Source organism: Oryzias latipes, chromosome 7 (genome assembly GCF_053564925.1).
Source record: "Oryzias latipes strain Hd-rR chromosome 7, Olatipes_Hd-rR_3.1".
Lineage (NCBI taxonomy): Eukaryota > Metazoa > Chordata > Actinopteri > Beloniformes > Adrianichthyidae > Oryzias > Oryzias latipes.
The window spans coordinates 14,186,037-14,213,594 of NC_136243.1; the positions used below are offsets into that span (position 1 = coordinate 14,186,037).

Genomic DNA, 27,558 nt, shown 5'->3' on the forward strand with positions numbered 1-27,558 from the left:
ACTCCGGGGCCGAGCAGAGTTTAATTGACCAGCAACTTGTTAATGATCTGTCGATTCCCACAGAACCCCTGGAGACCCCCATCGAGGCTTCCGGTTTAGGCGGTCAACTCTTATCCCGCATCACCCACCGCACCAAACCCATCCTGCTCATTACTTCAGGCAACCATCGTGAGTCTATCCGTTTCCTCATCACCAAGTCCATCCATACTCCCATAGTACTCGGGTTTTCCTGGCTAAAACTGCATAATCCTCAGTTTAATTGGGCTCAAGGGACTATAATCCAGTGGAGCCCATATTGCCTTGCTAATTGTCTTCTCTCTGCTCTCCCTTCCGTCACTTCTCCTAACGCTGAGTGTCATAGCCAAGTCGATTTGTCCAACATTCCTCGTTGTTATCATGATTTAAAAGCAGTATTTTGCAAAACCAAAGCTAGTGCTCTCCCACCTCATAGACCTTATGATTGCGCCATAAACCTGTTGCCAGGCGCTCCATTGCCCAAGGGTCATTTGTTTAATCTATCTGGACCAGAAAAGACAGCCATGGAGAACTACGTACAGGAAGCCCTCGCCCTGGGGCACATTCGACCCTCCTCCTCCCCCGTGGGAGCAGGCTTTTTCTTTGTGCAGAAAAAAGACAAGTCCCTCCGACCATGCATTGATTATCGCGAACTAAATCAAATCACCGTAAAAGACAAATACTCACTGCCATTAATCACCTCTGTTTTTGATTCCGTCCAGAAGGCTCGCATATTCACTAAGTTAGATCTCCGCAATGCCTACCATTTGGTCCGAATTAAGGAAGGGGACGAGTGGAAAACTGCCTTTAACACCCCGTTAGGGCATTACGAATATTTAGTAATGCCTTTCGGCCTCACCAACGCCCCGGCAGTTTTCCAAAGGCTAGTTAACGATGTCCTTCGGGACTTCATTAATCGATTCGTCTTTGTCTATTTGGACGATATTCTTGTCTACTCCCACGATCTGGCTCAACACGAGCATCACGTTCGCCTGGTGTTGGAGAGACTATTGGAAAATCAGCTTTTCGTTAAGCATGAAAAGTGCGAATTTCATTCCCCCACTGTACAGTTTCTCGGTTACATTATCGAGGCTGGCTGCATACGCCCTGATCCATCCAAAATAGAAGCTGTTACCAACTGGGAACCTCCAACCAGCCGTAAGAAGCTACAGCAATTCCTGGGCTTTGCTAACTTTTACAGACGCTTCATACGCAATTACAGCAGTATTGCTTCTCCCCTTACACGCCTCACTTCCATAAAGCATCCCTTTGTCTGGTCCAACGAAGCCCAACAGGCCTTCGACAGGTTAAAGAAACTGTTTGTCTCTGCCCCGATCCTCATCCAACCTGACCCCTCACGGCAATTTATCGTTGAGGTCGATGCCTCTGACTCAGGGGTGGGCGCTGTCCTCTCACAGAAGGAGGGGAGTTCTGGAAAACTCAAACCTTGTGCGTTTTTCTCTCGCAAGCTGTCCCCTTCTGAGCAGAATTACGACGTTGGCAACCGGGAACTCTTAGCCATCAAACTTGCCCTGGAGGAGTGGCGTCACTGGTTGGAGGGAGCCGAGCAGCCTTTCATCGTCTGGACGGACCATAAAAACCTGGCATACCTACGCTCCGCGAAAAGACTCAACTCCAGGCAAGCTCGTTGGTGTCTTTTCTTTGACCGGTTTCACTTCACCATAACCTACAGACCAGGCTCCCGCAACATCAAACCCGATGCCCTCTCCAGGAAATACAGTCCGTCTGAGAACACTCTATCATCTATCCTCCCTTCATCCTGCATCATAGGAAGTGTCACCTGGGATATCGAGGCCAAGGTTCTTCAAGCCCTGGAAGGGGACTCTGACCATCCACCCGCTCCCAGGGGCACACTGTTTGTACCCGCTCATCTCCGCTCCGAAGTCATCACTTGGGGTCACGCGTCTCGTCTGGCGTGCCATGGGGGGGTCCACCGTACCCTCCATTTACTTCGTAAGAGGTTTTATTGGCCGTCTATGGAGAAGGACATTAGGGAGTATATCTCGGCGTGCACCACCTGCGCCCGATCCAAGACGTCCTCCTCGGCTCCGGCGGGGTTGCTCCACCCACTTCCTACGCCCAGCCGGCCCTGGTCCCACTTGGCAATGGACTTTGTCACCGGGTTACCCCCATCAGCAGGTAACACCGTCATACTCACAGTCATAGATCGATTTTCCAAGATGGCCCACTTCATTCCGCTCCCTCAACTACCCACTGCCACCGAAACTGCTGATATCATGACCAAGCAGGTTTTCCGTCACCATGGCATCCCTCTGGACATTGTCTCTGACCGTGGCCCCCAGTTCATTTCTCAGGTCTGGAAGGCCTTCTGTACGGCCTTGGGGGCCACGGTCAGCCTCACATCTGGCTACCATCCTCAGTCCAACGGCCAAGCGGAGAGAGCGAACCAGGAACTGGAGGCAGCTCTCCGCTGCTTGGCGGCACAGAACCAGCAGGACTGGTCCCAATATCTCGTGTGGATTGAGTATGCCCATAATGCTCATCCCTCCACTGCCACTGGGCTCTCTCCCTTTGAGGCCGCTCTCGGGTACTCACCACCTCTGTTTCCGTCACAGGAACTGGACTTGGCGGTGCCTTCCGTACAACATCACATCCAGCGGTGCCAACGCATCTGGGCACAGGCTAAGGCTGCTCTCCTCCGCACCAAGGAGAGTAACTGCCGCATCGCCAACCGTCACAGGGTGGTGGGACCCGAGTACCAACCTGGCCAAAGGGTCTGGCTCTCCACACGTAATATCCCCATCCAAGCCACCTCCAAGAAACTGGCTCCACGATTCATCGGACCTTACGTCATAGAGAAACTCATCAACCCCACCTGCGTCCGACTCCGTCTTCCCAAGGCTCTGAAGGTTCACCCGTCATTTCATGTTTCCCAGATCAAGCCAGTTCTGGACAGTCCTCTGTGCCCGCCGTCCGCTTCCCCGCCACCCGCCCGGCTCATCGACGGTGCTCCGGCTTACGACGTCAATCGGATCCTGGATGTCCGCCGTCGGGGTCGCGGATTCCAGTTCCTGGTCGACTGGGTGGGTTACGGGCCGGAGGAGCGCTCCTGGATTTCCCGCTCTCTCATTTTGGACCCCTCGCTCATTGTGGATTTCTACCGGGCCCACCCGGATCGCCGCCCTTGACCGCCTGGAGGCGGTCGTTGAGGGGGGGGTACTGTCATGGTGCCTCTGTCAGACTCCTCCCCCCTCTCCTCTCCGCTTGGTTCCTGATTATCCCCAGCTGCTTCCACTCACCTCATCGACACACCTGCCTTCTTAAGGAGCTCCAGGATCTTCATTCAACGCCAGTCCGTTGCCCCTGATGGTGCATATTTGGCCTCACGTCAAGTTCATGCTTTGTTGCCTTGCCTTAAGCCAAGTAGTTAACATATGCTGTCTTACCTGTCTCCAGGAAACCTCAGCCACGAGTGGTCACCCACAGCAGCCGTAATCCGGACTCCTCTACTGGTCTGTTCCCCCCCATCCTCACCACGAGCCTCTGCCGAACCAGCTGCCTCACGAAACGGACCCACGCTGCCGACTCCAGACCCGAACGAGCAGTTCCACCAGTGACGCCACGAGCCGCAGTTACATTCTCGGACCTCCAGTAACAGTTACCTACCTGTCTGGCCATCATATTAAATCTACCTTCTCACAAGACATCTCTGTCCTGTGTCTCATTCCGGGTTTCAGCATCTGGGTCTCAGTCGTTCTATAGTCATGACATTATGAGCAGTTAAAAATAAATCTCTTTTTGGACAGAACAGCATTTGATGCATGTTGTTGTCTTACACAGCTTGGTGCAAAAGGGTTTTTTGCTGAAAAAGCGAAATTGTCTTAGAATTTGACAAATTAGCCTCTGAACGATGAAACCTTCAGGTAGCTTATATTAGGATAGGCCAGTTCACGTCCAGCTGCTTTCCATTTCTTCAATACTCAAATCAAACCTAGGTTTAAATCGTATGACTTCAAGAAGGATCAATCATGTTTCTTATGGAAAGATAGCTCAATTTACTTCTGTAATTGCTTGATAAACTAAGCAGCACAGACACCTGTCAAAACAGCAGACAATCTTTGTAAATCCACGTCCCAACAGGCTCATTTTGATGGGCTAAGTTGGTAATGACAACTCTCCAAGTCTGTCCCCTCGGGCTGAAGGATGAGAGCACCATGGAGTTCTCTCCTCCCTTCCCTGCCTATTAGGATAATGTATCAAATAGACATTTTAATTTGAAGTTCATCTTCTCCTCTAGGCTCTGTAAATGTCTGCGAGCGCACATTTTAGGAGATAACCTTTCAGTGTTATCTTTTGCGTTTTGTGTCCTTATGAAATTTTCATTCGTCATTTTCAAGATTTTGGTATTGTGTAAGACTGTGAACCCTTGTAGTCTGTCAGAGCCTTTGAAATTGGATGCTTCCACAAAACAAAATAATACTGGGAAATGCCTCAGTGAAGGAAGCTCCTCCCCTTTCTTTACCGAAACAAAAACCGCAGATGACTCATTGATTTCTAGAAACAAACCAAATTGCAGAGACTCGTTCACACCAATGTGCTTCTGAGGAAACCTCATCACTCAGCAGTTATATTGTTGTGCACCAAGTGACCTCCTTATTCACCGAGCTACTGTGACAATAACGTGCGTGAAATGAGTGCCGGGGCCTGCCAGCGGTGCCTGAGCCCTCGCCAGCCTGACACCTGCCTGCGCTCAGCTGTTCTTGCTGCGCATGACTGCATGTGGCTAATAAACAGACCTGTCCTTATCACTGGAACTCCATTAACGGGGGGTTGCAGTCACCTGAATCCTCTCGCCGGAATGGCATCAAATTACAAGGCAAATGTAATGGGTTTTGCTATATAGCCACAGACTGAGATAGTGAATTACACCAAAGGCCTGATGTTATTACATGTCCCCAGGATGCTGGCTCTGTGTTTTATGGTGACTACAGTGAAAACCAGGTCAGTGCTCAAATGGTCATGGTCTCCGCCTTCATTGCTCCGATTCTATCTATCAAGTCCACTCAAAGACGAAACAAAGGCATGCAGCAGTTTATCTGCTTCACATGTCAGCTGGTGCTGAGTAGTAAAGATGAGTGTTTCAGTCACACACACATAAATCTTCATTGTTTCGAGTGTGAGGTCATGACTTGTTGAGACCATTCAAAACCAGAGAGACTGAGGCCTTTAACTGCATTCTGTTCCCAATATGTTGGTGCCTCACATAGTATGCCCGGTTACTGGTGCTCTTTGTATCAATCACAAGTGGGGGTTACACTCATTGTTTTGCTGCTGATGGTGATTAGCTTCAGTCCACAAAATAACTTTTTCCATTGCATAAAACGGAGACTTTAAATCTATTTTTCATTGCACTTCTGTGTTCATTAATTGTTTTGCTATTGCTCTTTAATATGTATTTGATTCATCCTCTTTTTATTCAATCAGGTCTTCTCAGACTCCAGCACAGCGTCAGCCTGTCAGCACTGAATTAACCTGTGCCAAGACCATTAGGTACAGTCACAACTTGCAGTATTAGCAAGGCACTTTTGCCTCACCTCAACCTAATTTAAAAATCCCACCAGATCAGGGGTGTTGCAGTTCAGCAGGATATGTTACCCAGTACACCACATGTGTCAAACTCAAGGCCCAAATTTGGCCCGCCATGTCATTTCATGTGGCCCGCGTGATCATAATAGTTTTTAATTTTTTAGAATAAAAAATAGGTTTTGGAATACATAGAATAAAAAATGGGTTTTGGGGGTCTGTGTTTATTCATATCTAGGGGGAATCAGACTTGAACTACCAGATTAGGCAACTATACATTAGGATTTAAACACTGTCCATATGATCTAACCTGACAGAATAAAATTTAAAAGGATGTATGCTAGAGTAACAACAATATATGTTTTCTATGCAACTGTAATTGTCACTTTAAAAAGTTATTGTAAATAAATAATAAGTTATTTTATACTAAGGAGTCACATTTATTTTTCATTACATTTAGTTACATGTATAAGTTATATCTGGCCCTTTGAGGACAACCACTATGCTGATGTGGCCCTCGGTGAAAATGAGTTTGACACCCCTACAGTACACACAAAGGTAGTGTGTGGTGTCCACAGGAAGTGTTGTGTTTTGAAAACAAAAGGGCAACCATTCCAGGTAAAGCTCAAAATGAGTGTCCTGGCCTTTACTGTTCTACTTTTACCACCAAAAAAATATTTAGTCTTGACACATCCCCAAACTGTAAAGGTAAAAATACAAATTTTAAAAAGATTTCAGTCCTGGAGTTGTTAAAGAAAAAGTAATAAAATTTGAAAGAAACTGAAACCATACTGTAAATACATTCATTTTTGGTGTCTAATCAAACTTTTGAACATAGTATTCAATGACAACATTCCTGTTAGTGGTCTTACATGGAAATGCAACATTTTGTACCTCCAGGTTAGCATCTAATTCTGCAATGGGGCTTGGTCAATTTAGGACAAGTGGGGACGCGAGAGTCGAAAGTCTTACTCAAAGTCACTGGATTTAAATGTTGACGTTCAGACAATCTGTATTATAAATTTACTACAGAATAGCTAAAACAAAGGGCTGTACCTTTGAAAAAACATGTACCATAAACCTAAAGTTGTATCAGATGTGGTTGGGCAAAGAACTGGTCTAAAAGGACTCAGAATAAAATAAAGAGAGCCATCAACTTAGTTTTTTATTTATTTTCAAACTTTTGACTCTTCTAATTATTTAGCATTACTGACAAAAACATTCCCAAAGTTCCTAAGAAATAAAAATAAATTAACCCAATGGTGTTTTATTTCAAATGAAATAAAAATAGAGATAAGTGTTTTTACATTGAAAGTTTTGGTGAAGCCTTAATTACTATTAAGGAAAGCATCATATTTTTATTGTTCACCTTTCATAGGATGTTGGCTTTGCCTCCAGATTTTGGTCAGTGCCTTGTAATAACCACTCACTTTCTTTTTTTGTGCATTTCTCTCTGTATTAAAATGAAGGTTCTTACTGCAAAGAAATGGCAGATAAATGTAGCATTAACCCACTTAAACTATTAACATATGCGTGTGTTTGCTTAAAAGACATGCACATATTTTATACAGCCTCCAAGGCTTTCAAAGGTAGAGTAGCTGAGCTAATCCATCAGTGTAAGCACTTTAGTATCACATTTAATAATTTAAAATACGCTTTTATCCAAAGTTACTTACAACTAATGAACAAAGTTCAAGCTTTATTGGCTTTTGAAATATTCCATGTTTTATGTTTTTGTAATCTAACGACTCTCTGATAGTTGACTTTAGCTAGTTGCAAACACTGCTGTTCATCTTCAGACAAACATGAGTTACTTAGATCTTTAGATCTGTCTGTTTGACACTGAGGTGCATTCCTTTAGTAAATAAAACAAGATTCTATAAGCTCTATGTTCTAACCTAAATTATTTCACTCATTAAGCTTTAGTTTACCATTGTAATGACTGCTTGCATGCCTATTGCAGAAAGTCATTAAAATTGGGTTGGCTTGGCTTGTTCATATTAGGAAGGTGTTTTCTAGTTTAAAAATATCTGTAATATGAGAAACAATAGGAAGTACAGCAAAAAAACAAACATAGGCAATATTTATACATTTTAGCCATTTAGCAGATGGTTGACTTACACGGTTTTTCACATTCACACTTCAGAGCCCTCCTGGGGTTAAGTGTCTTGTCCAAGGGCTGTCAAGGCCAGAACACGAAAAGTATTCTTGGTAAAGACCCAGACAATAAAAAGGACAACAGGAAATTGTTACATTTTTGAGGGTTTTGTTTTGTATAATAGAGCAGAAAATAAACGTTTAGCAGTATTTACAATAACTCACTTCATGGGGAAGAAAATAGCTGCATCCCCAAGCATACCTAACCCACAATGAATCATGGTGGTGGAAAAGAAGCATGTTTTGAGGTTGTTTTTCAGAAAGGGGACAAGATAACTGATCCATATGAAGAAAAAATGAATGGGGCCATGTATTTAGCCCTGTAGTTAGATTTTGGGCAAAAACACCCTTCCACCAGTGAGAGCATTTAGGATGAAACATCTCTAGATCTCCCCGAATGACAATGATCCCAAACACATTGGGAACGAAGGCGTGGCTACATAAAACACATTTCAAAGTTCTAAAGTGTCAGTCTCAATCCAACAGAGAATCTGTAGAGGAAATTAAAAGTCTGGGATTGCCAGCAACAGCCCCAAAACATAACAGCTCATAAGAAGATCTGCATGGAAGAATGGACCAAAATCGCAGCTAGTGCAACTTGAAGAGTGCCTATAAGAAACCTTTGACCTCTGTCAGTACCAACCAGGGTTAATTAACAAAGTACTGAGTTGGACTTTGGCTATTGACCAAAGACTTATTTTCAGCTCTGTTATAAATATATATTCTTTAAAAATCAGACAGTATGTTTTTTTCGGGGTTTTTTTTATCACATTTTGTCTTTCGCTGTTCAAGTGTATCTATGATGAACATTAGAGACTAAACTCATCTTTAAGTGGGACAACAAGCAGAATCTGTAACTGTCAAATATGTTTTTGCCCCACTGTGTATTTATAATAAGAAACAGCTACATGTTTTATGTTAATGTATTGGGACCTTTTTTTTTTTTTTTGAGTAATCATTAATCTTGCTAGAAGCAATGCTCCCAACAGAGACTAAGTGTATAAAATGTGCAGAACAACATCATTTCTAGGATTCTGCTAAGCTAATTAGGTAAACTATGAATGGAGGTTAGAAATTAGAGTATAGCAGTAACCGGTTCTAGTTTGGGTTTGGGTGTCAGGATCAATTGAATTAGTCCTGTTTCTTTGTTTTAGAGTTTCTCAGTTGTTCCAGTCTTCTGTCTTTGTTTGCCTTGCTTTGTTTGAGTTTGCATCCCTTTTGTCTAATAACTAGAGTGCATGACAGCATCACCTATACATCTTAAATGCGTTTAAATTACAAATACTTACGAATACTTCACGACACACTTACCACACGCATGACAGTCGCACATTTCATTTTCAACAAGCCTCAAGGGAACAGCAATACAGACCTTCACTACCCTTAAGATGCACCTTGAACCGTCCCAATTTTTTACGATCCTCCACAAGAACAATCAACCCAAAATCTTGCAGCACCTGTATGGGTCAACCTCTCTATGGTTGGATGTGACATTACCTTCATTTTACTCATTCTATAAAATTCAAACATTTAGACAACATTTTTTGAAAAATGTGCATACAGTTATCAAAACATAAATAAGATATGTTGTTTTATTATAAACATAGAAATATGCATTTTTGCAAAATATTACAGAAAAAAACATTTTTCTGCTGTCCATGTTCACATGTGTCCCTACTGGCTTTAAGAAGACATTGTGTAAGAAAAAGGTTAATCACAGAAGTGTTGTCTTTATTATTCAACGTCCATCTTTTCCATGAGCATATATTTTTATCTCCCAAGCCTACAGTGGTCCATCCAACACCACAGTTCATCTATCCAGTTCTTGAATAGAAATCAGGGACAATAGGTTCCTATCAAGGTTTGATAGATGCCACTGAGGGCTTCATTGAAAAATTGTCCTTGCCTGGCCACGTTGATGAGTGAGGATTGCCGTAATTGTATGTTTCCCTGTTATTTTTCTCAGTCACATGTGGGGTCCATAGCTGTAGAGCCTGGTCTGAGACCTTTCTCAGTTAAAGCAAACAGCTGAACTCTCACCTGCCTGATGAGAAGGGGATATGCACGGATGGGCCTGCAAAGAGGGCAATAAATTATGCAGTGGCACAAAACATCAGCACTGCAGCAACAGAGACTGGCAGTGAAGGAAACATGCTGCTGGTCTATAAAAGCAGAAGAAGCACTCGTGCAAATTTTGACTCTGTGATGCTGTTTAAAGATCATGGACTTTGTATTTCATTAAGACCATTTCATGTGATATTATTAAGTATGGTCAAAATATACCCTTGTGCTACATCTTTACACACTTCTGGCTGCAGCTCTTTTTTTAATTAAAATGTAAATGTATTTAATAAGAAGGATTCAGTTTTAATCTGAACTGATGGATAAAACATAAATCTGAAATCACACCTCTATGTTATTATATGTTTATGCTTGTTTTACTGAGGTTTTCTTGAGTTTGTAGTTGTTTTAGATATGCACAAAAAGGAAAAATGAGATGTCAGTCAGAATATCTCTTCTTTAAAGACCCACTCCGATGAAAATTTTGTTTTTGGTGCTTTTAACATGATCTTGTGCAATTTTTCTGATGTTGGAGGACATATTGTTGTCAATAAGGAGCAGACAATAAAATGCCACTGGAAAAAGCCTGTAGCAGATACATTGTGCTACAATTGGTCGGCAACAAGCTCCCTGCTATGCTTCAGTTCAATGCAGATAACCAGATCCATGGACGTCTTTGTTTTCCTTGTCTAAGCTGACATCTGGCTCAAAATTGTATAACTGGACAGCTTTAATATGTCATGTTGGGGTTATAAGAGGCTAGCAGGAGAGCTTGTAAACAGACAGATGATAGGAAATGGGGGTGGCCTTGCTCCGCGCCAACAGTCCTACCCACAACTAAGAGTTAAATTTCTAATAAACTACTTCCTTTGCAGAAACTATGTCCTAGAAAACAAAACAGGTTTTTAGAGTTTGTCTAAAAGCAGCATAATCATAAAAAGACCACTAGGATTGCTTTGAGAATAGATCAAAAGATGTTTAAATGTGTTTTTTGATAAACCATCAGTGTTTTCATCTTTAGAACTCAGTGGATTCATAAACGATCATCGCAAAAAACGCCCATATCAATTAGATTTTCACTATGTGAAATCGATGACATCATATTTACCGTTTTTTAAAAAAAGGTAGTGAATTCCTTTTAAAATCCAGGGTCCTAGATAGTCCCGCACTATATAGTGTTTTCGTAGTTATGGAGTAGGGTGGGAATTGGGACATAGCCCTGTTGTCTTACAATATACAATGACAATTTTAATTATTAATAATAGTATTTTGTTTTGTTTTTTTTGTCATTTTTTGTGAGCCCAACAAATCAAAATAGAAATTTGTTTAGTTTATTTTTAACCAAAAACAAAAAACTGTACACAATCACAGCTTAGATTCAGATAAATCTTTAACCGTTTGTATAGGGTGAACCTTCAACCTTTTTTGTCTTGTCTCTGTCGTGTTTTCCTGCTTGAGCAAAGCCTTGTGCCGAGGTAGATGCAATAATAGCGTACGTCTCTCGACTTGGCTTCTGCTGCCTTGTGATATGAAGTCCGGCTGCTGCATTATACAGAGGGGTTGTACAACTACATTTTAATCCACTCGTGTTTCTGGCCTGATAAAAGGATTCTCTCCATCTCTTTCTGTTTAATTCACACCATCATCAATCAAATGTGTCCCCCTCCCCATGCTGTCCCCATCCTCTTGGGTTTTGGGGGTCTGCAGCAGAAAGGTTGGGGGTCCCCCCGAGGGGGTTAGGGACACGACGGACCGGTCACAGATGCCACAGAAATTAAAATGCAAGAGTCTGTGCAAGGTGTTACATTTCTCAGACATGCTCATTTGCAGGAATATGTGAGCAACATAAGGAGGCTTATCTGAGATTTCACAAACGACTCTCACAAGATTATGTGAATATGATTAAAAAGACTCCTGGTTGGGTGTGCAATCTGCATGGCGGGGCTACAAGTGTGGAAGCTTTCCTGCGTGCTAGATACACTGTTTTTGTCTTCAACCATTGTCTACACATGACAGTCGCCACAGGCTACTAAGTAATGAATATGTGCCTGTAGCATGCGAAGCCTGGAATAGAGTAAATATGCACATCTCTGCACAACAGGTCAGCTTCTGAACACAGATACAGAAGAATACGATCAACCACAGTATAAGCTCACGAAAGTACAAAGGAATTATGTATAAACCTGCATGCTGTCTGTGATTAAAGTGTCACACATTGATGTCTGATGTCCCAGCAAACCCTTTTCATCTAAATAAGGCTACCATTCTGTATTCTTCATTGTCTTTCATAAATATCCATAAATCTCTCTTTATGTGACACATGATTGTGCTCTCCTCTGACAGGTAATGCAGACTGCAACAAAAATAGCATGTTTTCTGTTTTATGACATACTTTTAAAAGAAAAGAATCTGAAGCTGATTTGTCACTCCAATACTGTTAGTAGTGATTATGTTTTTCAGTCTCTATAGAAAAAGTCCTGTGCAACATCCTCACATCTTTTTAATGAGATGGGCTAAATCTGGAGCATGTATGAAGCCATCAGCTTCTATAACTTCAACTTTATTAGAAGAGCAATGTGAAATATCTTTGATCACTTCATCCTGAAACAGTAAAACTGTAAACTTACCTTGACTTTGTTGTAGACGTGAAACCTGCTGCAGAAGGTCAATGTGCTGTTAAACCCAGATGGTGTCCAAAGTCCTAATCTACTCTTTTCAAAGGGCAGTGGACTCTGTGGTGTCAGAACCACTGAACACTGGTATCACCAGGCTTTTAACCAAATAGCACTTCTTGTTCTAGTGTGATTGTATTAAAGAGATTTTACTGTTTTATTTTACTAATATAAGTGGTGAAACTTTTTATTTAACTTCAGGTTTTTTTTTTACAGATTCATTGTTAAGCATTACTCAGTCTTATCATCATATTTGCTTTAAAGCTGCATTTTAGATATTGGTTAACAGGAGCAAGTCAGTGTTAGTGCTTTATATGCCAATTGTCTTAGTGTTAATTCTATTTCATTACTTGGACCTAATAGTTGACAATGAGCAAAACAGTGTTTGTCTGGTAAAACCCCTCAAGGAAAAAAGGGAAGGTTGTGTGGTAATAACTGCACAATTATCCGTTTAGACTGTAAACTGGCTTTCCCCATTAGGGCATATTTGTGTTAAGCTACAATTCTCCAAAGGAGAATTGGTTTGACTGCCAATTTGTTACGATCGCTAACTTTGTCAGGCACACGATTCTGTTGATAAGCAACAGATCCTGATCTTATAGTTTCAGGGTTAATCTAAAAAAACACTTAAATACACAGTATTTTAATATGAAAAATAATACAAAACTTCATCCTTGTTGCAAATATTCTACTCAGAGTTCATTGTGTGGCTACCACTTGCACTACGAGCAGCATCAATGTTATAAGAGAATTTCTCATGGGGATGAATCAGTGTATCACAATCATCTGAGCTGATCACTGTTGTTATTCAGTGTTTAAGGTCATCTTGTGGCAGCCATTCAAAACTTAGATAACTCCCCTTTCAGATGGTCACTGACTCATTCCATGGCAATTCTTGACAACTGAAACAAAGCATTGAGAAATTGGTTTGTGCTGTTTGCATAACCCTGTATGGTACCATTATGCAACATATATGGTCGAGGACCAGTACGGTCACTTTTATGGATATGAAATTGTACCCAACTGTAACATGTGGTTATCCATCACTGTAATACATTAGCTTTTGTTTTTGGCCTGATTTTATCTGAGTTTTTGTTGCCTTTCTATCATCTTATTCTGAATTTCCTTTGATGAAAGACATAAACCGTTTTTTTATATAACTGCTGCTCATCTGGTTCTTGTAGATCATTCTCTGTCATTGAGAAGGTTATGCAAAAATGCCAATAGATCAGTAGATCATGTAGATCAATTAGGTTGTATGATACCAACATTCAAATGTACTCTAATCATTTTCTTCCCCAAATTGATTCTTGGATCTGTTTTGATAAATATAATCTGTGTTGCTGTCATGTGATCATCTGATTAGCTTTTGTGTTAACAAGCTCTTGATCACCTAATACAGTATCTGGTGAGTGAATACCAACAGCAGCAGCTGCAGTTAATGCAGCTGGCAACCCCAAACAAAATGAACATCAGTGCGATCATAACATTGCTTAAACATTTCAAACACCTATTTGTCCCCTTTTCACCTGCACTTAAACATTCTGCAGCTAATTGGCTGAATTTATAACCAATTATATCAACTTCTTTTAAATTGTTTAAATTGTTTGCTATGCTGATGGACAGGCTGACAGACGAGGTAAGACAGGAATCTCCCTGGACAATGATGTTTGCGGATGACATTGTAATTTGCAGTGAGAGTAGAGAGCAGGTGGAGGAACAGCTAGAGAGGTGGAGGTTTGCTCTGGAAAGAAGAGGTATGAAGGTCAGTCGTAGTAAGACAGAATACATGTGTCTGAACGAGAGGGATCAAGGTAGAAGCGTTAGGTTACAGGGGGCTGAGGTGAAGAAGGTGCAGGAGTTTAAGTACTTGGGGTCAACAGTTCAGTGTGATGGGGATTGTGGAAAAGAGGTGAAGAGGCGAGTGCAGGCAGGTTGGAGCGGTTGGAGGAAAGTGTCAGGAGTGTTGTGTGACAGAAGAGTGCCAGCAAGACTCAAAGGAAAGGTGTACAAGACAGTGGTGAGACCAGCTCTGCTCTATGGGTTAGAGACGGTAGCAGTGAGACAGAGACAAGAGGCTGAGATGGAGGTAGCAGAGATGAAGATGTTGAGGTTCTCCTTAGGAGTGACCAGGTTAGACAGGATAAGGAACGAGTACATCAGAGGGACGGCTCATGTTGCCTGTGTCAGCGACAAAGTCAGAGAAGCCAGACTGAGATGGTTTGGACATGTTCAGAGGAGGGATAGTGGATATATTGGTAGAAGGATGTTGGAGATGGAGCTGCCTGGCAGGAGGGCAAGAGGACGGCCAAAGAGGAGATACATGGATGTCTTAATAGAGGACATGAAGTTGGCTAATGTTAGGGTAGAAGATGTCCATGATAGAGTGAGGTGGAAAAGGATGATTCGCTGTGGCGACCCCTGATGGGAAAAGCCGAAAGAGAAAGAAGATATCAACTTCTTTTAAATAATTGTTCCTTGAAAGCTTCATGTTTAATTAGATTTGACAGTACCGCCACCCAATAAAAAAAACAAAAAAAACAATGCCACATAAAAAGGTGCAGGCAGTGCCACCCATTAGATCTGAGCTGTGTTGTTACACATATCACACAGCAGGAGTTAAAGGAGTTAAAGATTACTTATGTTTGGAAACAGTTACTCTAAAAGGAAATCACCTAAAGTCGAAATGAAAAGGTCATTTCATAGCTACCTGTTCATTTACCTAAAAGGTTGTAATTGGAAATTATCAGATGTATTCGGAAAATGTGAAACAAATCAAATGTTGCAGTGAAATAAGTTGCTCTGCTATCTTGTTTTCACTGTGTATTTTGGTCATACTGAAAGCCTGAAAGCCTCAATTACCAGTTGAAAATGTGACTAATCCTTGTTCTTTTTATCTTGTTCTCCCCCAGAATTTGAATCTTTGAGCTCACAAAACCAGACAAGATATTTTACATCACATAATGCTCCATGACAGACTTGCAGGCTGTTAACATTTTATTTGTATGAAAGCGTTACACCCGCACTGTGTGGCATTTTTGAAAGGGCAAATGATGCAAACAGGCATGCTGTGGTTCTTTAGTTACAGTCTGTTTTCTTCTCTCAGTCGCTCTGCAGAGCTGCAGCAGGTGGAAGGTGCTGGAGAAAGAGAACGAACGCTTTTTGTCTTCTTCAGCTGCAATCTTTTTTGAACGGTTCAATTTGACTAAAGGATTAAGCGTCCAGCATTAATCGTTGGCTAATCTTGTAGATTTAGGCAAGTGGTTCCTGAAAGTCAATAAAGCTGTAATTTAATCAGGAAATGTCATGTCATGTTTGCGCAGCAAAATGGACAGTTTACTTGTGCTGATCGCCTCTCTGTTTCTTGAAGAGACTTTATTTTAGTCACAGAATAAAATAGATTTAAGTTAAAACATCTATTGGTTTGTTGGATCATTGGTAAAATAAATATTCTAGTCACTGAAGTACAAAACTATTTTCTCCATGTTATTACATTTAAGATAAGATAAGATATTCTTTATTGATCCCACATTGGGGAAATTCAATTGTCACAGCAGTTCCAAAAAGCAGAGAAAAGTGACAGCAATGTGCAAAAGTGAGGGGTGTTCCAAAATGTGCAAGTATACAAAAATGTGCAAAAATAGAAAAAGTAAAAAGTAAGTAAGAAATTATGTACACTATGAGGACATAGAGATATCACTTTAAAGTCTCACTGCAACCTTATTAAAAACAGCTTAAGAAAACACTTTTTTTGAGTTCACTAAAACTGCAGTGCTGTTTTATGGTGGTAGTATGTAGTTTATGGGACAAAAGTGTAAATTTTTCATTGCATGTAAATAATTCAACACCTGTGTATTCCTCTGTGGTTCTCCACCAACTCTGATCCAGTCACTTCAAGACATCTTGGGTGGATGGAGAGCCCCTCAGCCTAAATGACACTTGGCCAAATAGCACTTAAGCACATGCTCAATATTTCAACAGGGCCGTGCGAGGAAGCAGTGCTGTGGCTGAGCTGTTCCTGTAAAGCAGAACAGGTAGATTGTTTTTAATGTTGAGGCAAGCAGGCAAGGAGCTATTACTATTGACCAAGGACCTTTTGTATCAGGTCTAATGATTCCCTCGGAAATGCGAGTCAATAGAGCGGTGATATAGTTATACTACGAGGCTGTTATTATTGTTCTATAATTATGGTTTGTAAGTTTGTTTCATTTTAAAAAAAAAAAGGGGGCTATACTGTTCTTTTTTTAAACCAATTTATGGGGGAAAAACCCAAAACAATGTGCTTCTGTTCAGTTGTAGTTGTAAAATCCTCTTAATAGATGTGTATTTATTCTTTATTGTGCATCAGCCCTGTGAAACACTGTGTTTTGTCAGTTCCACTGGTATTTTGTGTCTCAGGAAGTTTCTAGATGAACTTCTTTGAATGTGCACTTCTAGTGGCATTTCTGTGGGGATTCTTTATCTGCAAAAAGGAATTTGATAGTTCAGTGCTTGAGATGTCAACTGTAAGCACAATAAACTCGAGAAATAATAGCTGCACAGTCATATTTCTGTTAAGCTTACGGGGAGTATTTTTTCAGGAAATGCAACATTACTGTTTTAACTTAAGACTGTTTCTCCTCCTCATGGATGTTTTTATTTTAATCATTTTTAAGGAGTTGGTAAAACATGTAATGAATGTTTAATAACGGTTTTAGCTGCATCTATGTGTATAGACTTTAAATACGCATCTTCTATGTATCTGTGGGGTAAACTAAACTGCATTGCAATAAAAAGAGAACATGCTACAGTGCAGCTAACTGACAGGTTTTAATAATTTTAGGACTGCATTCAACCCATGTGGCACAGAGGAATAAATGTCAGCAGTTAGTCACCCCAAAGAATTATTAGTTGGATGGGTTCACTGTCTGTTTGCTTATGTGATCAAATTGAAAGAAACATCTAAACCAACATCCCTCAAAATTTTAGCAAGATGTGTTTTTTTCAGAATGTTTATTATTTTTTTGAGGTTGTAATCAAATTAGGTATTTCAATGTGTTGAAAAAGCTCTGATTAACGCTCTAAATGATAAAATGAACTTATATGGAGTCTATTATAAAGCCAGGAGACCTTTTATGAAGCTAGGACCAGATGTCATCCAGCCACAGCCCCAATTAATCTCTGGGCCTTGTAACACACCCTGAGAAACAAAAAAAAAAGAAGGAGAAACTGATTGGGTGTGGAGGGCAGAGACAGTGAGTCGAAAGCGAGGGTGAGAGATGCTATCCGAGGAGCAGCCGGCCTTGGCGAGTCTGCAGAGGGTGAGATAAGAGGGGGCGGCTGCGGTGGAGCCTGGGTCTCAGAGTAGAGGCTGAGGTTATTCATTGCTCTGCTGTGAAAGCTTGAGAAGATTACCCAGAGCCTGGTTGGCAGTGATACAAGGGGGACAAGCAGAGGGGGCCCCCCTCTCACCCCTTTGTTCCCCATCCATCTGCTTGAATCTCACAATGGCTCATCAAGACCAAGTAGGGTGGAGGGGTGGAGCGACAGAGGGCTTGCAGAATGGGAGGAAGTGAGCGTGTGGGGTGGGGCTGAAGAGTGGGGGCAACCTGCAAGACACTGGGAGGTAATGCGAGGCAGCACAGGGAAAAGGGGAGAGACGGAGCAGGAGAAGGAGTGAATCCTAGAGCTCTGCAGTTGTTGAGATTGAATGAATGGTGCTGCAGCTGACAAGCTCTGACAGACTACATTGGGAAGGGCCGAGGAGGCGGGTGTTCACATTGTTATATTCAGGGAGGTAATGGGCTGGCAGCTCCTCTTCACTCGGAATAATCAGTACTTTGGTTAGACTCAGACACCACTTCAAACCCTGATAAATACACCTCTCAAAACCCTTGTCAACAGGAGGATGACATTTGTCTCTAAATGCCTTGACCACCATATTTATCTTGTTGAGGAATGATCAGATGATGAAAGGTGCTTCCTTTCATCAAACCAGTAATTGTAGGTGTTTTTGCACAGGCAAGAAAACAGCAGCAGCAGCTTACCTGAGCAGCATGGGGCTGTACAGTTCATTGCGCCGTCAGTGGTAAGTAACGGTTGCAATGGTGAAAAACATTCAGGTTATGTTCCGCGATTGCCGAGGAAATGTTTATGTACAAATACAGAGCGTGCACTCAGCTGTGTGGCACTTCAGTATTTATTTTACAAACCACTTCAGCAGAATCTGCCACTGTAATTGATGATTCATTGCCTGCATTTCCAAGTGCAGCGTTGCTGCAGGCTATTCTCCAGGAAAGGAGGGCAGATTATTATTTTTTTTTTCCCACTGGCAGCTTAATAGCAGTTCATCATAAGGCAATATTCGCTGATTTGCTGAAATAAACTCCAGTTTTTTTCCACCTTCATAACAACACCAGTGCCTCTTAGATTCATGTGGTGAATGTTTGAAAATGCATTCAGAGTTGGATTTGACTGTTTCTGCATCCACTCAAACTGCGTTCAATTTAGTGTTCCCTCAGCATACTCTCGTGGAAAACTGTCACTTAGGTCAGCCCGTCTTTTGGTTGTTCCCACTGTAACTAGTTCACGTGCGACTGTATGAATGGCCAGAGGCTATTAGACTGCTGAATATGAATAGTAGACCAATTACTCTGGCCCAGATGGAGCTGTGTGCTCCTCGGAGAACATCCTATCCTTGGCTTACACCCATGCACATGCACACAGAGAGAACCTGCACTCTCTTGGTACTGAATGCAGCAAGAACATGAAGAAGCCTAATGAGCTACAGAGATTTGAAACGAATGACATTTTCCCTTTAACGCTTTGTCACTAAGCTTGGCAGTTCTCTGAGACTATTAGCTGCAGTGCAGCTGAAAACACTCAGCAAAATTTGAACACATGCAGACCTCAGAGGAGAAAAGCGAGCAGTTTAGTCGTTTTAGCTGACCAAAAATGAGGGAATGAATGTTGCAGCTCTTTCCGTCTCAAAGGAGCTGTCACTGGGACATTCCCAAAAGAATCCAATCTTAAACCAAGCCAATGTAGCTGGCGCTCATACGCAAACACACACACACACACACACACACAGTGGACATATGGCCAATCTTCCATCGTCTGCTGTGCTATTTACGGCTCAGTAGTCTGTCATTTGTTTTGCCTCTCAGAAACCCGTATGACACCTGTTTGAATCCTCAATAAAAGGCTTTTTTTACGTCAGGAAGAAGGCTGTTGTCACTTAATCTCTCTCAATGTCACCCATGATTGACGCCGTTTTTCGCACAAAGCCGACAATAATATATCTTTTTCTTTTGTGGCAGTTTATGGTTGTGTTCCCAATGGTTCTAGAGTCACCTTTCAAAGGTCAAACATTTCGGAGGTGTTGAAGCATACATCTCCATCTGGACAGGAATTAAAGTAGTTCCCAATTTTCTCTTTGAACTAAAGCAACACAACAGATCTGTCCAATCTAATCTATCTATAGTTGTACTGTAGAGAACAGTAAATAGGCAGAGGAATCAGCAATCTGTGCTGGAGGCTTTTTTTTTAATTGTTCCATTGTCTGGTGGGCAAATAGAATTGGTTTATTGATCTTTTTTGTCTGTTTTTTGCAGAATTTCATAAACATTGCACACTATGTTGTGTTTTTGTCATAAAACATATAAAATTATAACTCGTTATTTATTGTGACATAATATCCTGCCTACAATGAGATAAACTTTGTTTTGGTTGACATGTTAAAAGCAAATAAATGAGGCAGGAGTGGACAGATGGAAGATTAACTTTGCCTGCTTGACAGTGCTGTGATAGATTTCTAGGAGAAGGATAAAAAAAGGAGAAAAGACGTTTTATAGTGCAATCAGTTTTCCTCAAATAAAGAATACTGCTCCTGTAAAAACTCACTTAAAATCGAATGTACTTTTTGAGATTTGGACCGATAATTGTTAATCAAGTATACGAACATACCATAGGTTTCGCTCCAGGAGGTATTTGCCATATCCAGCAGAGGCTTTTAAGGCTTTGCAGCAGGTTTTAATTAGTACATAATCAATACCTGAATTCTGATTTATTTAGTCTAATTACATCATGCTTTCCCATTAACAGCAGTACACACAAGGAGGGACATAGCTGCCTGTGGAGATGAAAACCAAAACTGTTCTTTAGTCTACTCAGCATTTAAGACTTGTGTTCACACTGAAAAAAATCTTGAACTTTCGTTGACACAAAAAAACAGCTGTCTAAATTGACCTATTATAATTTCTAGTGTTTTGCAAAAAAAAGTAAATCTGAACTGAGGAAATATGTTTCTCTGTCAAATTTAGTTTAGCTAGAAATTTATTGAAAGGTGCAATCTAACAAAGAAAGATACATGAAGGGAACATCCTTTTATTTCAACAAGTGCAGGTTGTTGTTGGTTTATTTAGTAGTCAAAGGAGGCAGCTGCTAGTCAGAACCAAATGCTAATTTGATAACAATCATGTTATGAAGCAGTGCCAGTTGCTGTAAGGTTAAGGAAATTCAACTACCATCCATTCTTTTTCTAAGCCCACTGAATCTCTTTCGGGGTCACAGTGTTGCTGGACCCTGTCCCAGCTACTTATGGGTGAAGACAGGGTACACCTTGGACAGGTCCCCGCTCTGTCACACGGCCACATGACTATACACCCACTTTCACACCGAGGGACAATTTATAGGTCACCATCTAACGTATGAAGCATGTTTCTGGACTGTGGGAGGAAGCTGGAGTGTCCAGAGAAAACCCACGCATGCACTGGGAGAACATGCAAACGTCACAGAAAGGTCCCAGAGATTTCAACCAAAGCCTTCTTGCTGTGAGACAAGAGTGCTAACCACTAAACCTATGTGTAGCTTACAAGTACCACCTTCTAAGAAAAGTCCAATCAACTTAAAATTAATGCTTTGTAAATTGCTGGTAGCATAACCTCAAGATTGAAAGCATATCAAATATAAGTAACTGATAAATGTGAGTCAATCTGACATTCTGAGTTCAGAAACAACACAGAATATGTATCACGCAATCAAGTTTACAAGTCTTTTAAATAATAGTTGTTTTATAAATTAAAGGTTTATCACTGAACATTTGACTGTCACACTCATGTCCTTGGCAGGGTCCCTTAGCCTCACGTTACTTGTTGTGTCTTTTTCAATGTCTTGGTATGTAGTGGCAAAAAGTCTGAAATGTGAATGTTTATAGTTTTAAAGCAATAAACAAAAGCGTTTATGATAATGTGAAATGACAAATGTCTTTTAAGTCTGGTTACCATGTAACCAGCAGAAGCGGGAAAAAAAATACTTTTGACACTAAAAGCTTTTTATTTGTTATGGATCCATATAATTTATTGCATGTATAGTTTTTCAAACAGTGACCAGAGCAAACACAACAAAAACGTACCCACTGGCTGCTCTGAAGGCCAACAAATAATAGTCCTTCCTCTCAGATTAGACTGTTTCCTCTGGGTTCCCAAACTGCTATCTTTAGGGATAAACATGTCTAAACCATTAAAAGTAGCTTTTTTATCATGTGGATACAGAATGTGTGGTGAGCAGGCAGCAAGATAGAGGAATGCTGTGCAGTGCTGTTGGAAAGTGGTGAGCAGACAGGCAGGAACAAGGTGGCAGGTTTACAGGTGACGAGTGGGCAGGCTGGCTGAGTGTGGACAGGAGGTGATCAGTGGGTTACAGGCAGGCAGTGGCAGTAGAAGCAAAACATTCATGATTAGAGTAGGTAGCTTTAGTGTAGCACAGTGTGGGTGAATTACCTGCACCAAAGCATTAGGCCTCTAAAACCATAAAGGCTCAGGCTAAATGTCATGGCTCTTTATCCTTTTTTATTCAAGCAAAAAAGACATTTCAAACACCAGCGTGGCAAAAAAAGATGTCCTTGATATGTTAACCTAAACTCATAGCAAAAAATAAAGCAGAAAGGCCAATGTGATCATTTATTGTTCTTTAACAATCTAATTATGTATCTATATTGAGTGCAATAAGCTGTGATAGTATAAATAGTTTGGCTCTTGATGTAGCATCTCAATGTAAACTGAGACATGCTTTTTTTAGATGTGCAGCTAAGACAAAGAAAAAAGGTTTATTTTTTTCTCTTTTATTTTTGTATTTTTTTATGTGAGGATGCTGCAAGTGACAGGTTGTAGTGAACACTTGTACAACATGCAAGGATAAATAAGAGTGAAGTTAGGCAAAGGCAGTCGTGTCATGCAAATTATTCATTTTCTTGCCCCCCACCCCAAACTGCAGACTGCACAAGTAGCCTTGTGTCCTCAATACAGGTTTGACAATTTCTCACCCGCAGACAGCCCATATCTACTGTAGCCGTAAGGACAGTTATGACTAAGGCTCTGGTGTGGCTTCACGGCATCACCTGAATGTCATAAGTGCATGCAACTTAGATTAGCTTTGACAGTACCTCACAATACCTTTACCCCACCCACAGCAATCATACTTTCCATTTTCAATGAGCTTCAAGGTAACTTAAAGACACACCTACGCTCCTCTTAAGATGCATCTTTGAACTGGCCACTCCTCTCTAGGACCCTACACGGGCCCAGACACCCCTGAAACCTGCCCCACCCATACATGCCAACCCCTATGTTGGTGCATATGACCATATTTTAAGAGAAGAAATTCTATTATACTTGAACATTCATTATAAGACTTAACTTATTGCACACCAGTAATGCTTTTTTTCCTTCTGCTCTGAGACTGGGTCAGTGTTTAACAGTTTGTTACGATTACTGATCACAAAGATTTAGTAATCCGTCCTAATTTGGAAAAAAACGAGGAGAAAAAATGAAGTTGAATAAAAATAGCAACAAATTGATAATGAAAGTGTAGTTTGTATTTCTGGTGGATAAATTCTTGTTCAGTTATTCCCCAAAACGATTAAATACTTTACTGAATTGTTTGAAAATAACATAGTAACAAGTAAATCTATTGATTTAAAGAAAGATGACTAGGTTTTAGTTACGAAATAAGTTTGTTCTTTAGTGTCATATTGAATTTTTTTGCTCTTATCAAAAACAAAGAGTGTCTTTGGCTTTGAAAACTATAGTGGCCTAAAATAAAAGGTAACAGGAACTGATTTTCTGATGTCAGGTGTGCATCACAGAGCCTCCTGTGGTTTATTTTTTTGTACTTCCTCTTTGTTTTTGGAGATCATGAGACTACCAATACAGGACATGGGCTGAAGCATTGCCGTCTATTAGGAAGGACACAGGAAGCAATTCTCGGGTTTAGAGTCACCCTCAGGCCACAGAGTGCTGAGTCAGTCGTCAGTGACAAGGTCTCCTAGCACTGCTTTCACCCTGACAGCTGAATTATTCATTAAAGGAGAGGAAAGCACAAGAGACCCTGCTAATTTCTCAATGGGATTGTTGGCTGTCCTCACAGTACGCCGTACAATGAAAAGACAAGCTCGGAAGGCAGGATCGAAATGATCTGTTGGTATTTTACTCAATATATTTAGGAAATGGACATCACTCACCAGCCACACAATTAAAAGTGCTCTCAGTGACTCATTGACATGTGGCAGAACGAATGGATCTTCTGTTTTCTGAGCTGATACGGCTTTAGAGGCTCTCAAGGACACTGAATGGCGGCGCGTGGGAGTCTGAATCAAACCTTCGCAGATTTATTGAGTGCACTCACACCATTAGATACATCTAGCAGCGGCTGGAGTTGTTTGAAAGGTTGGGGACTTTGCCTGTTGTCACCGTCAAAGGCAGCGCGTCCATGCTGGTGTCCTTTGATAAATGGCAGCGAGCCAGGGATGCAGGCAGAGGTTAACATAACATTCCAGATTTTCTTCAGCAGCAAATGCCTGTAATGAAGTAAACCATGCTAACCTGGGAATGCAAGAGAGAGAGGGGGCACCTGTGGGTACATTATTTTCTTGTCTTCATCTGTATAAAAAGAGGGGTAGAAGCGGCAAGGAAATAAAATAAAAACGTACAATTAAAGTTTAACTGGTTCTGCTCTGATTCCAATTAATAGGATGGAATGTCTGTAATTGAATACACCACAGATTTAAGCTTTGCAGAGCAACAGAACAACCAGCAGTGTAACACATGCTTCCTTTGGTTTTTAACTAAATTATTCATCAGCTCCTTATCTATTATGTACATCAAATATGACTGAATAGACGCAGAACAACCCTGGATCGAGTTATGTATCATATAACCATCAGTGAAGTTCAATACTTGCAAGGTCGCTAGTATCAAAAATCACATTCCCAGGAGCTCCTCGGAAGCAGATATTCCTCACCGTGATGCATTCGTGCTGATGCATTACAACCCATCAAAGTCACACAGTAAAAAAAGGAAAATCGTTCTCTCTTCAGACAGGCTAAAAAAATATTGAAGTAACAATCCAGTCTTTTTACCTCTGACAAAGTATAACATGTTAATATGTTTGACTTTTCTATGTGTGTCTGCTAAGTTTTTGAATGGGGATGTTTGAGCTCAGAGACCTTGTCTTAAATGTGTCAAGATTACAGCAGTTGTAAAGGTGTTAACATTTCAGTTTAACCATAATATTTTGCAGCTTTCATTTGGTTTCCTGCATAAATCAGCAACAATACAAACATATGAAATTCTCAGGTTTAATCATTGAAAAAAGAAAGAACAAGTACATGTTTGAGTGTTTAAGGAATTTTTGAAATCCTTAATAAGTAACATCTCAGAACAACTCAGAAGCTTTATTATTGGCCTAGAAGAAGGGTTAGGATTAGGCTAATACATGCCAACAACATTCAGCCGTGGATGCACTCAAAATCTGCAATGCCGCAATGTGCATCTTGACTGGCCGTAAATATGTAGGAATAAAATCACCCTTTATTTTGTCTAGACAGGAGTGGAAACACAAATTCACATTTATTTGCACTGTTTCTCAGGACTGTGTGGAGTGGCATTTCTGCCTCCACCAGCTCATCCACCTTCCCAAAGCCACTCCTCTGCTTGGTGACCCAGTCCCCCCGGAAGACACAGTGTGGTCCGAAGCCTCCTCCAGAGCACACACCGTAACAGAACACCCATCCCTTGCCGGCAAACACAAAGCTATGAGTGCGGCTGCTCTGCTTAGAGACTTGTTTTACTCACACGGAGCAGCTGCCCGGTCAAAAGCCTCCTTACGCATGAAGCCAGAACAGTAACAACCCACAATCAGAATACATTGTTTACATGCACCACGATCGGATCAACAATTGGCATATCCCACGTCTCTATCGGAAGGAAATTTTGATCCGAATGAGCCTGATCCGGTCAGAGTATTCCGAACAGTGTGTTTACATGACGCATTTTTATTCTGATCAGGTGTTTATTCAGATTAAATTTGTCCATGTAACTGCAGCAAATATACCTGTGCAACCAGCCTACAGCAAGTTCAGTACTCCTTTGTATAAAAAAGCTTTTTTTCTTTCATGCATGCACTTACAAACAATTTAACACACCGGGAACATGAGGAGCTAAAACACCAGGAATTGATCCAGTGACCTTCCTGTTGGTGGACAATCGTTGTAGCTTCTGAGCTACAGCGTCCCAGAGAGTGGCTAAAGCTGCTTGTTTCATGTACGAAACAAGGAGATGCCTCTCTGGACTCCTTTATAATTTAAAATACTACACCCAAGGACTAGTTCATTAGCAGTAATGTTGAAACGAGGAAGACAGTAAAAAATCACATGTGAGCTTTACATGGTCTCTTTATTCTTGGTCTTTTAATTATGATTTTTGCCGTTTTCAGCCAAAATAAAAAAAAAAAACCTCTGTTGTTTTCTTGGACATAGTTTTCTGCAGAGCAACAGTAGTTGATCAGAAATTTACCTCCGAGTTGTGGGCGGAGTAAGCCTGCCCCCATTTCTTATCATTATACGTTTATACGTTCTCTTGCTAGCCTCTCACAACCCCCAACGCAACTTTACAGGTGCAACGAAAATGGGGAGCAATATTGGAGCTATCCAGGCGTACAGTTTGAGCCAGAGGCCTGACGTACATGGATCTATTTGTCTGTAGGTGGATGCATCATTATGGAGCGGACTGGGAGCTTATGGCCCGCTGACTGTAGTGCCTACGTCACTGCTGCAAGCTATTTCCAACATTATTTTTTCTTTTGCACCTGATTGCAATCATTTAAATTAAGAAATACTCACAATTCCAATTTTATTCTTAATTTTCTTTATATGTATCCTACATCACAAAAACAAAAAAGTCACAAGAACATGTTAAAAATACAATTTTCATTGCTGTGGGTCGAAGGCTTTTTGCAGTCTTTGTATTTTTGGGTTCTCATTGTCTTTCTGTTTGTGCTAATAATACATTCAGCAACTCATACAGTTGTCGTATTTTTTTTCACCAGGAATCTGTTTTCAGTGCAGAAAGTGAGAGACCCACACCTCTGGGAGTGAAGGTGTCAAAAGGAGCACAACCACAAATCACCTGTTTTATGCAGCCTCCTGTTTCTGACACAAACGCGCACGCGGAGTTAATAGATGCCAACCTGTTACCAGCACACTCACACTCACCCACAGACGCACTTCCTTGCAGCAACAGATGGACAGCCTTGAGGCAGAGCCTGAGAGTTGCGTTTGAGGGTTTAGCTGCCAATTGATTGCTAAGATCAGGTGTGCCCTTGCACAAAGGCACCTTCTGCTCTTTTCAAGTGCTGTGGTTGGTAGCCTTGGGACAAATGGAGACACAAAACAACTATGGCATCTGTGGCAGGTAATGATCCCCTCACCAAAAATCTGGATAATGACATACCTTGACCATTTGTTGCAGTTAAAATCACTGTTGCTCATTCTAAGCTCCACATGTGTCCTGCAGCAACATGTGCCGGAGCTGTGTGAGCGGCCTGAGCGAGCTGCAGCCATACAGCTGGTGTTGGAAAGGAGCCAGCTTGAACAGAGGCAGATGAAATGCTTTCAGCTTTTATCTGCTGCATCCAGAAATTGGGAAGCACACATTGCATTAGGTCAAAGGTAGATTAGAGCAGCATCCGCTAATGAGCAAATTAGTGGGTTTTTTGTGCTAGCTTCTTTTGTTTTCTTTGTCAAAAACTAACACAGTTATCAAACCAATACAAT

General features: G+C 41.2%; 1 long non-coding RNA gene across 1 annotated transcript; it reads right to left on the reverse strand.

The window, feature by feature from the left end:
- Positions 1-9,323: 9,323 nt before the first annotated feature.
- LOC144993909 (uncharacterized) lies at positions 9,324-27,366 on the reverse strand. The gene is made up of 3 exons (XR_013657207.1): positions 27,236-27,366; positions 26,998-27,151; positions 9,324-9,811 (listed from the first exon to the last, which is right to left on the reverse strand). It is a non-coding gene; the product is annotated as an uncharacterized LOC144993909 (long non-coding RNA).
- Between the last annotated feature and the right edge of the window lie 192 nt (positions 27,367-27,558).